Source organism: Mustela nivalis, assembly GCF_964662115.1.
Source record: "Mustela nivalis genome assembly, chromosome: 17".
Lineage (NCBI taxonomy): Eukaryota > Metazoa > Chordata > Mammalia > Carnivora > Mustelidae > Mustela > Mustela nivalis.
Genome location: NC_139036.1, coordinates 58,892,141 through 58,909,110, shown reverse-complemented (window position 1 = coordinate 58,909,110; position 16,970 = coordinate 58,892,141). Strand labels below are relative to the sequence as shown.

Here is a 16,970-nt window from a genome sequence, read left to right as displayed (position 1 = left end):
CCAGGCACAGGGGATCCCCAAGGGCTATCTTGGACCTCCCTGGCTGTGCCCTGAGACGGCTCCCTCCCTTAGTGCTGTGGGACCCAAATCCTGGCTCCCCCTCCATGGGTTCACGTCCCAGCTCTGACCTTACTTAAAGCTCTGGGCAGGCGCCTGGATGGCTCAGTCGATTAAGCGTCTGCCTTCGGCTCAGGTCATGATCCCAGGGTCCATGGGATCGAGTCCCACAGCGGGCTCTCTGCTCCGCGGGGAGCCTGCTTCTCCCTCTACCCCTCCCCCCTGCTTGTGATCTCAATCTCTCTCTCTCTCTCCCCTCTTCGGATAAATAAATAAACCTTTAAAAAAGAAATACGCCCAGAATGCTGAGAACAGCACTGGGCACAGAATAGCGCCAAATACATGTCCTCCCGTAATGCCGGATTGCTGATTCTAATTTGCTGCCCTCCCTGTCCCAGTGGCACCGCCCACCCTACCGCCAGCTTCTTAGTGTTGCCCACCATCCGGAAGGCAGACCCGCAGGAAGCCAGGCCACCCGGCAGTGCACGAGGGGCCTCACTGCCCACAGACCCTCTGGCCCAGGCTGCACGCGATCGTGCACACACACACACACACACACACACACACACGCACGCACACACACTCTCCCTGCTCATTCTCACCAAGGCCCAGCAGGGCCGCTGCTGCTCTCAGCCAACCCCCCTCCCAGCCTTGGCCTAGTGGGAGGCCAGGCGTAGGCTGTGAAGGTCTCCCTCTAGCGGACCCAGAAACAGCGGCTGCTGCCAGGGCCTGAATTCCCTTTTTTTTTTTTTTTAACAGTATTGTCTTTTATTTTTTATTTAAATTCAGTTGATGAATATAGGGTGTGTTATGAGTTTCAGAGGCGGGGGTCAGTGACTCATCAGTTGTAAGTAACACCCCGTGCTCATGCATCGCGGGCCCTCCGAGGTGCCCAGCACCCAGTCCCCCTTCCCCCACCCACGTCCCCCTCCCCCCCCCCCCCCCCCCCGCAGCAACTGTCAGTTTGTTTCTCTAATGGGGCATCCCGTGGCTCTTGGTGAAGCCTCTGCCTTCGGCTCAGGTCCTGATCCCCGGGTCCTGGGATCCAGTCCCCCATCGGGCTCCCTGCTCACTGGGAACATGCTTCTCCCTCTCCCTCTGCTGCTCCGCCGGCTTGTGCTCTGTCAAATAACTAGACAAAATCTTGGGGAAAAGAAAAAAAGAGTCTCTTATCGTTTGTCTCTCTTTCTGATTTCGTCTTGTTTTACTTTTCCCTCCCTTCCCCTAAGCCCCTCTGTTTTGTTCCTTAAATTCCTCATATGAGTGGAACCTTACGGTATTTGTCGGTCTCTGGACTTCTTTCGCTCAGCGTAATACCTCTGGTTCCATCCACGTCGTCGCAAATGGCAAGGTTTGGTTTTTTGGACGGCTGAGTCACATTCCATTGTACATACAAACCACATCTTCTTCATCCATTCTTCTGTTGAAGGACATCTTGGCTCTTTCCGTAAGTTGGGCTATCGTGGACGTCGCTGCTGTAAATGCTGGGGTGCACGTGCCCCTCTGGATCCCAACATTTGTATCTTTAGGGTGAATGAGGGCCTGACTTCTAACTCAGGGCGACCTCACAATAGCAGAATCCTAAGAGGTCCCAGGTCCCGGCCAGCCCCTCGCCGGGCCAGACACCTGCCTTCTGTCGATTCGTTCCTCTGAGCATCAGGAACCGAGCTCTTGCCAGCAGCAGCTCAAGCCGGAGGCTCAAATCTCAGAGCAGAATGACGAGGTCCGGGACCCTGCGGGGGACCCAGGCTGGCGGGGGAGTGGAACAAGCCACCATCAGGTGCTGAGAGCCACCGCAGGGCGCAGACCGCTCCCAGAGCGGGCAGAGGAAAGGACGAGCACGGCGAGGGAGGGGGGTCCCGCAGCCAGCGGCGTCCAGGCAGAGGAGAGAAGAAAGACCACCCAGGAGGAGCGGAAGGCCCAGGCAAGGCCTGGAAGCAGGAGGCGGCGTGCAGGACTGGGGACCCGGGCCGTCGGGCTCGGCTGACCCGTAGGCGCGTGCGCTCAGGGTAGGAAGAGAGCAGGTCCGAGGGTTGAGTCATCGACGCCCTGAGTGGGTGCCCCGTGAGGCAGGAACGGCTTCAGCACTGTCCCAGCCCCAGGCGCCCTGTCTCTCTGAACTTGAACTCCAGACACCGCAGGCCAGGGAATCCTTTCGTGACCGGCCTCTTGTCCTCCAGGTTCCTCCCACCGCAGCAGGTACCCCGAGTCCCATTCTCTTTAAGCCTGGGGGATATTCCCTTTTGTGCATGGAACACACGGTCCCCTGGGGTCGCCTCCTGCTTCGTTCCATCCTCAGGGCTGGTTCCTCTCAACTTTTCCAGCATACCTCTAACCGGGACCGGGATGAACGGTGACAATGGTGATGATGTCGGCGTAGTGGAGGCAATGGACCCTCCCCCACATACGTCCACCCAGAACCCAAGGATGTGACCTTGTTTGAGAAAAAGGTCTTCGGCGATGCCATTAAGTTAAGGAGCTTGAATGAGATTATCCTGGATCGGAATGGGCCCTGACCCAACGACCCGTGCCCTTACGAGGGACCAAGTAGCGAGCGCCACAGAGACACAGAGAGAGACCGGAGACCACAGAGGCACGGGCTGGAGGATCCTCGGGGCCACGAGCCAAGAAACACGTGGGCCACCAGACTGGAAGAGGAAGGGTTCTCTGCTGGAGCCTTTGGAGGGAGTACGGCCCTCCCCACATCACGGTTTTGGACTTCTGGTCTCCCAAACCACGACAGCATCAACTTCCGCTGTCTTAAGCCCTCCTCCTCCCCCACTTTGTGGTAGTTCGTCCCTGAGGCCCCAGGAAACCACTACGGGGACCATCCAGAGGGAGGTCACCACGTGCACTCACGGCCAGCCCTTCCGAGCCCGTCTTTCTGTCCCCACTTCCCAGGTTAGGAGGTTCTGACATGTGGACCAACTTCTCCCCAGCTGGCAGAGTCCTCCTGAGGCCAACCCAGCGACCTTGACCTTGAAGGCTGGTCTGGGCTCCTCACCCTCCACCCCCACCTCCCAGCCCCAGCAGGGGAGACACAGAGAGCCCACTTTTTCCGAGAAGGCTGTTTTATGTGTGTGTGTTTTTTTTTTAATGTGTTTTACAGACATTCTGTTATTTCATTTATTATTTACGGTTAGTTTTGGGGACATCAACTTGCAGCCTTATTGTTGGGAGTAAATTTTATTTCCATGGTTCTAAAACACAAACAAACAAAAATAATAAACTCATTAGTAGCCGAACATCGTCATCATTCTGTGGAATATAAATTTTACTGCAATCGTAGCCGTCAAGTACCGAGAACCCTCCACAACATAATTATTGGGAATAAACGTCACTGCGTGGTCCCAAGCACGGAAGACACTTCCACTCCGGCCGCAAAGGGGGTGCGGTACTCGTGGGCGTCCAGCGTCAGCGGGACAACTCTGAGGACGCACAGACACTCAGGTGACATTCGCAAGCCGCAGAGGTGTTCCGGGGAATCCGTCCTAGCCCTCCGACCGCGCCCAAAGAAGGCAAATGATTCGCTTTGTAGCTGAGTTTTCAATCATCCTGCCGACAGGAGCTTTTTTCCCCACTGTCACTATCAAGCTACAAAAATGCCAAAAGCAGCAGCCGTTTCAGCTCTGGGAAAGACGGGATGATAAAAAATACAGCTTCGAGGCCAAGAGAAGCTCTGGGGCAGAGGGGGCTAGGGGTCGTCAGAGACAATACGAGGAGCGCAGGCAAACGTGAATTTCCGATCCATAAGGAATAATCGTTAGTTTACGTATCCCCTACCCATCGCACGGATATACTTACACTGAAGCAACACTTGCCGTTGAAGAAATTGGAATTTCACGAGATGCCTTCTTTCGGTTGTTTCTTTCACTGAACTTGGCAAGCCTCCCCAGGAAGGCACTGAAGAACAAGGATGAGCCCCCCACCCCCGCCACAAGTGATTTCTTCAAGTCAACTGCCAGACTCTGGGGGAACATTTGCGAGGGGGTGGTGGGGGCGAGAGATGGCTCTTGGTCTCAGTAGGGCTCCACCAAGTCCCCAGGCTTGGACTGAGGACAGGTGAGGGGTGCTCAGACCGTTAACAAAGCCTTGGCATTGACTGTTTAGGTACAAAGATCAAGAATAAGAGAAAAGCGAGATTTGTTTTGTTTTTTTCGTTTTGTTTTTTTTTTTTGAGGGCGGTAGTAAGGATTTACATATACATTTCAGCGAGGCCTCAGGACTGTGGAGGGATGTGGCGGGGGGGCACACCGATCGCTTGTCTCACAAAAGGGGAGCTGAGTAGCTGATGTCCGTCACAAAACTAAACAGGGTTCTGGGTGCTGGGCAGAGCCCAGCGCTCCCTCCTCCGCTGCAGGGGGAGCTCCTGGAGAGTTCGCAGCTGGTGCCTCTCTTAGCTCAGCAGAGCTGTTAACTCAGGAGGGAGCACCCCTAGTCCTTAAAAGCTTTGCAGAAGGCCTGGCTGAGAGCTGGCCTCTGAGCCCCCGGGAAAGTCAGAGCCAGGACTTCGAGCAAGGGCTTGCTTGGGATCAAAAGTTGCACCATCCCGGGGCGCCTGGCTGGCTGGGTCGGCGACTCTTGATCTCGGGGGTTGTAAATTTGAGCCCCCTGTTGAGGCTAGAGATTACTTAAACATAAAATCAAAAAAAAAAAACCAAAAACAGACACAAAAGTTGCACCATTTGGGTTGGATCAGCCTTACGTGCCGAGCCTCGTTAGCAAATGACTTCGGCTGCGGCAAAAAGTCTACCTTCCAGGGGGCTGTTTTGCTCCTTCCCCTTCCAACAGGGGGACGTTAGGAGAGGTGAGCCCGGGGTCCCCCAGAATAGTCATCATTCCCTGCCCCCACCCCGGGGCCTCCCCGGATGAGGGAGTGACAGTTTACGTAAATAGCCTGTTTCCCTCTTACTGCCCCTCACTGGGGTTTGGCTTAGTTCTGCCTGTTGGCTGGGGGTGTGCCCCAGTGGCACCTGGACCGCGGCGCTGAAGGAGACCGCTGGGCTCTGCGGAGCACCTCGGAGACGCCCTGTGTCCCCTGGGGCCTCTTGCCCTACCCACTTCCCGTCTCAGGTGCACCCACAGGCCCCCGGGCCCCTACCAGCACAGGACACACAGACCATTGTTTCTGCTTTTTGTTTTTTCTTAATGCAAATACGGTGGAAATATAATAGTATTTTCAAAAGGCACCCAGAGGCGGCCACTTCCCAGCACCTCGGGACTCTCCCCGGGGCCCCTGCATCGCCCACCCAGGGGTCCTCCACCCTGCCCACGGCTCGGGTGACCACAAGGTTCCCACGAGGTTCTCCCCGCCTGCCTCCCACCTTGCTGCCCAGAGTCTCGGGTCCCCGGGCAGTGCCCAGAGCACACACCCAGAGCAGCGTCCCCCCAGGGCCGTGGTCCCCGCACGTTTGTTTTCTGTGGCTCACCCCTCACTGCGTGGCCCAATCACCTCCACGAGGAGCCTGCCCTAACCAGGTCTGGAATTCCGTCACCCACCTGTCCCTCGCCTCGGTCCCCCAAACCGGCTCTCCTTAGTCCTTCGACCTCACTCTCAGCCTCGCTTCTCTGGCAGGGGTGCGTCTCCCCAGAGCAGCGCCCGCTCTCCACGGACCCCAGGCACACAGTTGCCAGATCAACGAAGGAACCGGTCTGCTTTAGGTCAGTGACCTCTGGACATGGCGCGTGACCTCGCTGTTTGTTGGGAAGTGCGGGACCACCACCGTTGGCCCCTTCACGCCTTTGCCTGCTCCTTGTCCTCTTACCAGGGTGAAATGCTCTGAAAGCCACTGGCGCCCCTCCCCGCAGCAGGCCCTGCCTGCCGGAGACCGACCTCCTGCCTTGGCAACCTGCCTCCTGGCCACGGGGCTCCACTAGCAGGCATCTCAGCTGGAGTGGGGGTGACTGGCTGGGGGTGGGGGGCTCATCAACACATGTTTGCATCATGGCTGACATAGCCCTCCCCCTGGGAGCTGAAAGGCAGCAGTTTCCAGCCCAGCCCCCACTCCCTGCTCTCAGAAGGCCTTTTCTCTAGCCCAGGTAGTAGGGGGTGGGGTTCTAGGGCCAAGGTGAGGGTCCTTGGAACAGCCTGCCCCTGGGGCTGGGCAAGGCCTGCTGTGCCGGCCAGAGAGCAAAGGACCACAATGGAGCCTCAGGGGAAGCGGGAGAGCCTGGCCCCTCCCCTCGGCCGCAGGGAGCTGCAGGGCGTGGCAGACATTGGCCCTCGGACCCGTAAAGAGGGCAGATGTTCTCCCCCCGACGAGGGGTCCTCCTAGGGGACCATCTCCACTGTCCCCCCCAGATGGCTGGTGTCCAGGAGGCCAGGTCACAGGGCGCAGCTTCTGGCCATAGAAAGAGCGGGGATGGAGGCTTGGCTCCCAGATTCTCGGCCTTCCTTCCTCTTCCTGGGAAAAGAGGGGGCCACCCCATCGGCCCTGGGAGCCTGCCCAAGGGCCTCCATGGGAGGGAGATGAGTGGGGGACGGCGGCTGGGGAGGAAGCGTCGGTTGGGGGCGAGCCCAGCCCTGGCCCCGTCTGCCAGCTGCAGAGTGGAGGAGCGCAGGGTCCCAGGGAGCGCCGAGGGGGTCCCTGTCCGTCTCCCTGGGAGACCCCCGGCCCCGGCCCCCGGACGGTTAGTGCCTGTGTGTAGGAGAGATGTGAGGGTTCGAAGCCAACGGCCAAGAACGAATTCTTGAGATGTCGTCAGGACAAAAAGGTGATTCTATTAAAGCACAGAGACAGGACCCGTGGACAGAAAAGAGCCGTGCTGGGGCCAGGAGCGGTGACCTATGACGTGTTCTCTAGTTGGGGAGGCGGTTAGGGAGAGCGTGAGTCTCTGAGGAATTTTGGAAGCAAGGTTTGCAGGACCTGGAGGGGCCGGCTGGTGTTGGGAAAAGGTCATTTACTACCGTCTAGCCAAACCTGAGTCATGAGACTTCAGATGTATATCGGCGGGTCATATGCCCGGGGTGATGGCCAACGTGTATCTCAGGCAGCAGAGATTAAGGAAGTTTCCAAAGGAATTTTTATATGTTAAAGTAGACTTACGGGGTCCTGGAGGTCAGGCTAGGACTAAGATGTATTTGCCCTTTGCTCGCGACACGAAGTACTAACGTGGAGGCAGCTGACTTCCAGATGAAGGTCACTTGGCCGGTCCCGAGGTCTTGTCAATGGGCTGTAAGTTATAAGGAAATTTAATTTTCTTTTGCCTTTGTCCTTGGCATCATCCCCAACCCCTCAGCAGGGGCCACCAACCTGGGCAGGGACCTCCACCGGCTCAAGTCATCACGGAGAGTGGCCCTGCCGCGCCTGTCTGGGTGTGCCAGCCCCAGCTTTGCACCTTCCAGGGAGGGGAGGGGCGCGGTGGGGCAGGAGGGAGTGTGGGGGAGCAGGTGGGAGACAGCCGAGGGGAGGGCCTGGGCCCTGGAGGCAGAAGCTGGCATCCCACCCCGTTCTGTCATTACCGGAATGGAGGAGGGCCTCCCGGGGTCTCCGCAGAGCAGGCTGCTGGTAACTCCCTTCCCCAGGGCCCTCTCCACCCTCCCGCGGGCCCAGCAGGGCCCTGCCCACCTGGCCCCAGCCCCACTCCCAGCTCCTGCAGCAGGGGGCCTCCTGTGGCACAGAGGGGCCCTGGGGGTGGGCAGGGGTGGGCAGGGGTGGACATCCACACCCCTCTGACTCTGTCTCCCTTCTACTGACAGGTGGGTGACGGAATTCCAGACCTGGTTAGGGCAGGCTCTTCCCGCATCCTACGGGCCACAGGGAAAGAAACAAAGTCCTCTGTTGAAGGGAGCCTGGGGCCATGGGCACTGAGCAGGCCAGAGACCCCACCTGGTCTGCCTGCGGCTGCACACAGATCTGGAGTCTCAGAGACCCGGGCCTCTCTGACTGGAGAAAGGCTCAGAGCTGCGCCCGAGGCCTTTTGGGTCAGGCTGGGAGGCAGAGTTTTAACCGAAATCCGCTTAGCAGAGAACAGGGCTGGGAGGTTTCTTCCTCAACCCTCCTCCTTCCCAGAAGGAAGGAAGCCTGTATTTTGAACCCCACAGCAGCCTTCTTGGGCAACGAGTTCCCCTTTCCAAGATGCTATCGGCCTCCAAACACACCCTGGGAGAGAAGTGGGTCTCCACACTGTCACCTCCCGGCGTCCCCAGCATCCTGCAGTCCCCGATGCCGCCCACCCCCGGCCCCCAAACAGCTCTCCAAGTCTTGGGCCAAGGGAGAGGGCAGGACTTCCCTGGCAGTGACCCAGCAATGCCCACCGTACCCTGGCAGGGCTCCAGAGGTCCCGCTTCAGGTGTCAACGTGCCCTTGAGCCCTAGCCATATGCCTTTGGGCACACCATCTGCCCAAAGATGCGTCTTCACCCCATAGGGAGCGTCGTGAGCCATGCGCACCTCGCTGGGTTGTTGGGAGGTTGAATGGGGACAGTGCGTGGGGCGCGGGGACCTGGCTCGCAGCAGGCTTTCCACGGGAGCTGGCGTCCAGAGCAGAGGAGCCTGCAGTCAAGAAGGCCTGGCTGAGGATGGGACTCCTGGGAAGCTGCCTTCGTCCCAGCTGGAGAAGCAACATGGAGAGGAGGGTTGGGGCCGCTCTGAGAGCCGAGCCCTGAGCGGTGCTCCCGGGCCCTGGAAGAAAGAGGGAGGCCGTGGGCAGGCACGGTGGGCCTGGGCCTAATGCCATGGGGTCCTGACTCCCACCCTCATGGAGGCTGCCCCCCACCAGCACCCTCGAGGCCACCTCCCCGAAGCCCTGAGCTCAGCATGGGGTCCCGTCTGTGCAGCAGGACATGGGGGTGGGGCGCGGCGCCTTCCAGCTGGAGACGTCGGCGGCTCATTCTCTCCTCCTCTGTGCCCTGGCACGCTCCCGGCCCCTCCTGCAGCACGGGTGCTCTGCGGTAAGATGCTGTCGGAGCTGGGCTCCTTCCTCCTGCGGGAGGGCCGAGCGCCCCAGGTGTTCCTCCCTGAGCGGACAGAGCCGCCAACCCCCTCGGTCCCAGGAAGGAGGAGCGCTTCCCCTGACCCGGAGCATCCACCCTGGCTGGTCCGTGAAAGAGAAGTGAACTTTTCCACAAGCCACAACACTGTGGTTGGCTCCCTTGTCACCGCCACTCACCCCACTCCCCCTAACTAGTACCAGCTACGAGAACCAGAAACCTGTCTGAAACCAGCTGAAGTCAACAGATCGAAAGGCAAATCCAAGCCACCGTGAGACACAGTTCACACTCATTATGATGGCTATTCATTTTTGGTGTTTTTTAAGATTTTATTTATTTATTTGACAGAGAGAGAGATCACAAGCTGGCAGAGAGGCAAGTGCGGGGGTGGGGAAGCAGGCTCCCTGCTGAGCCGAGAGCCCGATGTGGGGCTCGATCCCAGGACCCTGAGATCACGACCTGAGCTGAAGGCAGAGGATTAACTCACTGAGCCACCCAGGTGCCTCTGATGACTACTCCTTAAAATATTAAATTAAACAACAACGACCCAGAAAGTAGCAGGTACCAGCGAGGACGTGGAGAAATCAGAATCCTGGGCGGGTGAGCGGGGATGGGAGCTCCCAGGTCACTGTAGACAACAGCTTGGAAGGTCCTCAAAAAGCAAAACCTGGACTGACCGCAAGATCCAGCAGTCCTGCTCCCAGGGATGCTCCCAGAAGAACCGAAGGCCGGGCCTCGAACAGATGTTTGCACACCCATGTTCACAAAAGCGTGATTCACAGCAGCCAGGAGGGAGAAGTAACCCAACTATTCATCAGCAGATGACGGGACTCAGCGTGGTCGGTGCGATGATGGAACGGTATTCAGCCTTAAGAAAAAGGGCAGCTCAGACACCAGCGGCAGCGCGGTGGCCCCGGGGGACAAGATGTTGAGTGAAAAAACCAGACACGAAAGGACAAATGCTGTCTGAGTTCTCTCTCACTATCTTTTTTTTTTAAGACTTTCATCTATTTATTTGAGAGAGAGGGAGAGCACAGAGGGGCAGAAGAGCGAGAAACAGATGGGGCTCGATCCCAGGACCCTGAGATCATGATCCAAGCCCAAGGCACTTCACAGATGGAGCCACTCCGGCGCCCCTGCCTGATTTCTCTTACTTGAACTATCTGGGTTGGTCAAATACACAGCGGGTGGGGGGGCCAAGGGCTGGCTGGGGGAAGGCACAGGGAGTCCGTGTTTATGGGGACAGGGTCCACTCGGGAAGATAAAGATGTCCCGGGGACGGACGGTGGTGATGGCTGCCGGGCACGGTGAGTGTCCTTCATGCCACTGACCTGTAACTTACAAATGACCGAAGTGGCAAATTTTACGTGGTGTATATTTTACCTTGATTTTTAAAAAGCCTTAAAACAGGGGGGTACCTGGATGGCTCAGTGGGTTAAGCCTCTGCTTTCGGCTCAGGTTATGATCCCGGGGTCCTGGGATCAAGTCCCGCATCCGGCTCTTTGCTCGGCAGGGAACTTGCTTCCTCCTCTCTCTCTGCCTGCCTCTCTGCCTACTGTGATCTCTGTCTGTCCAATAAATAAATAAAATCTAAAAAAAAAAAAAAAAAAACCACCTTACCAGGACAAGCTGACTGATCCCACAAACACGGCCGACACTAGTAAGCATGGAATCTGGGCGGCGTTCTGCGCGCACTCATGGTGCCCTCCTGCCCCCTTATGCTTTCCAAGTTCCTCAAAGCCATTTTCATAATGACAAACAGGGGTGTGCGGTCCCGCCCCTTCCCTCCCGTCTAACAGAACTCTCCAGCCAGGGCCTTGGCTCCGGGCACAACCACGGGTCTTCCTCCGGCTGTCCAGGCAGCAGCGGTCGCAGACCAGAGGCTGGGGGCTTACCAGCCACAGGCGTGTGCTCCCCAGTGTGGGCGGCTGAAAGTCCGGGGTCGATGTACCGTCGGGATCGGGTTTTGGGGAGACACAAACCATCAGACCACAGCACCGCCGGCTTCGCTTTGCCCAGCGATATGCAGTGAGTGAGCAGAGGCGGACCGGCACGTGGCCTGCTTCTCCATCCCCCTCTGCCCCCCCCGACCTGTGCTCTTTCTCTGTCAAACAAATTAATAAATAAATAGGCAGCTCCTGCCTCGTGTGCCACCTGTTCCCAGGCCCTGTGCGCTCAGCATCACCCACCTTCTCCTCTTGGCTGCAGAAGCCTTTATGGGCTGGCCGGGGGCTCCCCCGCAGCCATGGCCAGAGGAGAGCAGGCAGACCCCAGAGGCCCAACTGAAGGCTCCGGAAGAGGGAATCCATTGACGTGGCCCCCACAGGACAGTGGCGGCCCCCACAGGACAGTGTCCCAGGGACGCACAGTGCACAGAGGGTAGGTATGGAAAGACAGTGGGAGCTCTGGCGGGATTGGGGGGGAGTGGGGGGTAGGGGGTGGGGTGATGGGGGCCGGGGGGGGTGGTCTTCATTCCCCAGCAGTGGGGGAAGGGGGTTGCTCTGGGCTACCAGAGCCACCTCCCCTGCCGACACAGGTCCTCCTTTGAGGTGACCCCGGGGTCATCTCCGCTCCTCTGGCCCTCTCCCCAGGTCCACAAGGGACCGAGTCACTCCATTGCATCGCCCCCCTCCTCCACCCCATGGGAGCTGTCACAGGCTCTCCATCGCTGCCCGCCACCCCACCTGCTGTGGGTTAGCTCCAGCCCTGTCCTAGCTCACCAGGACCAAGTCCAGCCCGCTCCCCAGAGAGGTCTCCCCTCCCCAACCCAAAGCCCACAGCTGCAGGGCTGGGGCTCCTAAGCCAGCTCGCTCTTGGCCTCCTTGCATTCACTGGTGCCCAGTGGCTGCACGGTAGGAGCTGACCCCTGGCCATGGCCTGGGGCCCAGAGATGCCAATTCCCGGGGCTGGAAGACACATCAGAGCGTGGGTCCTCTAGTGCACAAAAGGTTCCTTGTGGGAGGACCGACGGAGTCCAATGATGTGCCAGGGCCTGGCGTGCGGTGAAAGGTGTGCAAGTGTCTCCTCTTACTATGAACAACTAGCACCCACCCAGCAGCTGACCCTGTCCGTGCCGCCCAAGCCCCACCCCCCCGGTCCCACCAGCGCATGGACATTTGGGGTACAATAAGGATCATGGTGCAGCATGGACAGAGACCCGTGGAGCCCAGAGCCAGCCCCACAACCGATCCCCTGCCCGGGATACCTCTCCCCTTGAAGGTCCTGGGACCCTGCCAGGAGCCTGGCCCCAGGAGAGGAGTCCGGAGTGCTGGGGGAAGTGCTCCCCACAGTGGACAGACCCCAGCCGTGCTCCTGGCAGGGAGCACAGCCCTTATCTTGCCTCCTAGAAGAGAAAGGGAAGAGGACCTTGCAGCAGGAGGCCGGGAAGGCCGGGACGTAGGGGCTCGGCCACCGCCTCCTTTCTCAGGGAAAAGGGGGCAGCTCCCAGGCAGAGGCTGAGCCCTGGTCACATGGAGGAGACCCTGGATGCACCCGAAGTGGCCAGCGGGGGGCCCTCGGCAGCAGGCAGCCCGCACAGGCGGTAAGCCTTCCCTTCATCATCTGCAGCAAAGCATTTACAGTCAATAAACGGGCTAATTAATTCTCTTCAAAGACCTCTCAATTATTCATCCCGGGCTACAGAGAGAACAATTAGAGCATGTGGGCTCAAGGCTCTGGGAGTGGAGGCCAGGCTGAGCCACAGAGCCGGACCCCAGGGCTAGGCAGCCCGGCGGTCCCCAGGGACCCTGCCCCCAGCAGAGACCACAGGCCTTGTCCCCAGGGAGCAACAGGGTGGCTCTCCTCTCCCCCTCATCCGTAGCCTCCCTTCCGGGGGGTGGGGGGGAAGCAGAGACCCTGAGCTGGGGGTGACTTCTGTCCCACAGACTTGCGGACAAAAAGCCAGGCTGGGGGCATCCAGCGCCCCCCAAAGGGACTGCAGGGTCCCCCACCCTACGGAACAGAGGCCTCCGGGCCTCTAGGAAAGCGCTGTGTTGGGAGGAAGGGAGAGCAAATCTGGCCAGCTGGGGCGGGCCAGGCCGGTGGATGCGGTACCCCCACACCAACGGCGCCCACAGAAGTCGCTGTTGGAAAACTGGAGCCCAGGGAGGGCCCTTGGGTCCCAGGCAGAGCAGCCCTGGTGCCGGGGAGACGCCTCCAAGGCGGGGCCTTCAGTCTCCAGCCAGCTTCCCTTCTCCCCTCCAGCTTCCTGGAGTTGTTCAAGTCCCTTGCAAGGGCCCTGAGGGATAGGGTGACCGGCCTATCCCCCGTCCACCCTCTCCTCACCCCCCCAACCCCCTCCCCCCGTTGTGGGCTCTCTCTCCCCTGACGCCCCCAAACAGCAACACCCGGCAAGCTGAGGGTTAACTCCCGGGAGCTCCCAGACCTCGCAGAGTGGGGGGTGGGGGGCCGGGGGCGTGCCTGTCGGGAAGTATGGATTTCTGCAGTGGTTTTACTGGAAAAGCTGTAGCTGAAGGTGGGAGGGGTCACCATGGCAACTTCTGGCTATGGGAACAGGTCGGCTGGTGGGAACCAATTCTTCCAGGGGCCCAGGGGGCCCAGCTGGCGCTTTGCACCCGGGGCCCCAGGGCTGCCTCTGCGAGGATCCTCGCCCTCCTGGGGAGGCAGGAGACCCTCCCCAGCCTGGAATTACCGACTTCCCGGCCTCCCTCCCGCAACCTCTCCCTGGGGCTGGGTCCCTAACTCACCTGCCCCGCCCCCCATTGAAGCGCCCCCCCACACCGAGCTGTTAATCGATAGACCCATTACCATGCGGCCGCCGGGGAGCTCGGGGAACCTCCCTCTTGAAAAAGCTTCGCCTTGGGAGAGGCTGACCCCGTGGCCGGAGCTGAAATTCAGGGTATGCCATAAATGAGGCTCCCCTCCCCGACTCTGCCCCACCGAGGGCGGGCGTCTAGGATTGCAGAGGGTCCAAGAAGAGCTCAGCCCCCACTGGTCCTAACTGGGGCGTTCAAGGAAATCCTCTCCACTCCCAGCCCGAATCCAGGCAGCACTCTGGGTGAGGGGCTTCCGCAAGCCCAAGGCGGCTTCGGGAGGTTGGGGCAGCCCCCAGGCACACAAGTCTTCAGGGTGCCCCCGCGAATCCGGATCCCGATGCCCCCTGTCCACTCCCGCCTCCGTGGGTTTCCGGGAGCCCTAGGCCTGCCCTCCCAGCCCACCCGACGCTTCGCCCTGCCCTTCCCCGCAGCCCGTTGGGGCCTCCTGGGTGCCGGCAGGACCTCAGGCCGGGGAGCGCTGGGCACTGCGGGAGGGAGGCTATGGAGCTCCCAGGCCCTCCAGGCTCAGGTTCCTCGGGGCCTGGAGGGGGTGGCGGAGTTTGGCCTCTGAGCCCCCTGCAAATCCTGCAGGCCTGGGTGGGCGGGTGCGACAGGGAGGGGGTGTGCCCGGGAGGCGCTTCCAGGAATCTCCAGTGGCGCTGCCCAAACGGCCAGGAAGGGGGCATACGGAGGGCATCTGCAGCTGGGGGGCCCTGGGGAGCGAGGGAGGGGGCCCCCTCCCCCCTCGCACAGCTGAAGGAAGGACCACCCGCCCGAGTCCACGTGGGCACCAGCCCCAGCTCGGCGGGAGGCCCTTAGACGTGCGGCTCCGCGACCCGCTTTCCCCAGCTGCGGAATGGGCAGGGCAAGACCGCGCCCGTCTCCGGGGGCCGGTGAGCACTAAGGCCCGGGACGTTAGGAGGCGCGGGGTTCCGAGGTCACACCCGCTCTCCCCTCTTCCCAGCCCCACGAGAAACGAGCTGGGACCCTGCTAAGGTCTCCCGGGATTTGCCGAGAGGCGGGGCTCCCCGCGTTGCTGACCACCGGGGCCGCGACGGGGCGAACTGGCCTCTGCGAGCGTCCCCTGCTGGCGGGTCCGCGCAGGCCGGAGCCCAGACCCACCCCGGGCGCCGCCTCCCGCAGGCCGGCCGCTCACTACGGTTGCCCCCGCCCGTCCGTGCCCGAAAGAGTTAAACCGACCGTGGGTGAGGTCCCTTCCGCCCTCACCCCAGCCTCGGCCACCGGCCGGGGCTGACTTAGGGGACACCCAGATCGGCGCCCCCGCCCCCGCCCCCACTCCCACCCCCGCTTCCGCTGCTCCCCTATAGCCCCCTCTCCGCCCCCGCGCCGCCGGGGCTTCCATCTCGCGCTCTCGGATCTGCCGAATCCCGATAAAACATTTGGGGGAGATAAGTGCTGCGTATAAATAATTAAGACCACATGCATATTCGCCAACAAAAAAAAAAAGTTTAAAACCCCCATTCCGGGAACAGCCGCCTGTGTGGGGCCCGGGCGGGGCTGCGGAGGCCCACCTCCACCCCACTGAGGCTGTCCCCACCCCGCGGGCTCCTCTGGGGTGGGTCAGCCCCGGGGCTCCTCCTCCAGCGAGCCCCGTCCCCAGCCCCCCGGGGGAGCTGCTCTGCAGGGCCCAGAGTGGGTGGGGAGATGGTGGTAAAGGAGCTCTGAGCCCAGGACTTGGGGGTGGGGGGGCGCCCATGCATCCCAGAGGCCAGGCCTCTAGGTAGGGTTCCCCCAGTTTGTAGGCCAGGCGGGGTCTAGGCACCCAGCTGGTGCCCCGTAAACATTTACTGAAGAAATGAATGAATGAGTCAGTGAGCTCACTGCTGTCAGGGTCCAGCAAGTGTCCCTCCGGAGCTCTGGCAGAGGGCACAGGGCACTCATCCCTCACCCGCTGCCGGCGGACACCCTTTCCAGGTGCAGCTTGAGGGCCTCAGGTAAGAGACTGGAAGGACTTCCGGAGGCTGCAGGCCTGGCAGGGTGCGGCTGCCCTCCTCTGCTGGTCGTCTTCTGCCCAGGCCGGAGGGTCAGCCCAGGATTGCCCCAGGCTAAAGGAAGACATGTCCTGCCTCTGCTCCAGGACCCGCCCAGCACTGTCTGATCCTGTCCCTCCCACCCTGTCCCTCTAGGCCACCCACCTGCTCAGGCAGGCAGGACTCCCCGCGCACAGCTCTCTGCCGGCCTTTGCTGGAGCTGTGCCCTGGTCCCTGCCCCACTCCCCCCAGCTTCAGCTGTTCCCTCCAGCTTCAGCTCCCACCTTCCAAAGGAAGCCCCTCTCCCCTTGCTACTGTTTTCCCATCCACGTGTTTCACATATTTCCTTCAAGCCCCGGATGTTCCAGGCCCCCACCTGGATCCCTGCTGCAGATCCTGAGAATGAAAGACACAGGTCTTGCCCTCCACTAGCCCACAGCTCAGGGACACTGGCAAGTGACTAACAACAAGGGCTGCTCTAAGGTAAGCCAGGTGCAGAGGAAAGAGCGAGCAAAGGGTGTGTATCGTGGTGGAGCGTCGAGGGGCCATCCTGGAAGACTTCCTGGAGGAGGAAACAAGGTGCGTGGAGTTTGGAAGACATGGGATTCCTCCTAGTAGAGAAGGCAAGAAGGGTTAAGTGCCTCTGGGTTCTCCCAGCACTGCCCCCTGCCGGCTGTACACACGCCCTTGGTACTCACAGACCCAGGCTCCAGTCCTAACTGCACTGCTTACGGGCAAGTTACTCTACCTCCCGGACCTCAGTTTCCTCACCTGTAAAATGGAGGTCATGGTCCCCGCTGTGCAGAGCTCCTGACCATTTATCCTTGGTCCTCCGTTATCAGGAGGCGAAGCAACCCCCCTCCCCCAAGCACCCAGCACAGGTCAGCACACCTAAGAGGTGGATGGATTGAGGGCCGCGGAGCTTCCCCTGGTCTTCCTTCCTCAGTGGCAGCACATCCCAGAAGGGAGCACTAGCCTCTGCTCACCCAGGACTCTGGGAGGGCACCTTACGCTGGGGATGGCTCTCATGTTGCAATCCACCGCCCACCTGACCAGGAACACGTGAGGGCACAAGCCACGTCCTGCCCTTGACCCGGGCCCTGCAGGCGCATGACCAATATTTGTTTGTGAAATGAAGCTCTCCAGGGAGGAAGCTCCACCCAGGGATGCAGAAGAGACGGGGGGGGGGGGGGGGGGGCATGGGGGAGGCAGGGAG

General features: G+C 60.5%; 1 long non-coding RNA gene across 4 annotated transcripts; it reads right to left on the bottom strand.

Annotated features, from left to right (window-relative positions):
* Window positions 1-3,110: 3,110 nt before the first annotated feature.
* Window positions 3,111-16,902, bottom strand: LOC309850917. 4 transcript variants are annotated; one of them, XR_014304511.1, is made up of 4 exons: window positions 16,526-16,902; window positions 8,420-8,680; window positions 7,793-7,987; window positions 3,111-7,230 (listed from the first exon to the last, which is right to left on the bottom strand). It is a non-coding gene; the product is annotated as an uncharacterized lncRNA (long non-coding RNA). The 4 variants fall into 4 exon arrangements; XR_014304512.1 differs by lacking the exon at window positions 7,793-7,987 and having other exon boundaries at window positions 3,111-3,651; window positions 3,862-7,230; XR_014304513.1 differs by lacking the exon at window positions 7,793-7,987 and having other exon boundaries at window positions 3,111-4,159; window positions 7,104-7,230; window positions 16,526-16,896.
* Window positions 16,903-16,970: the final 68 nt, after the last annotated feature.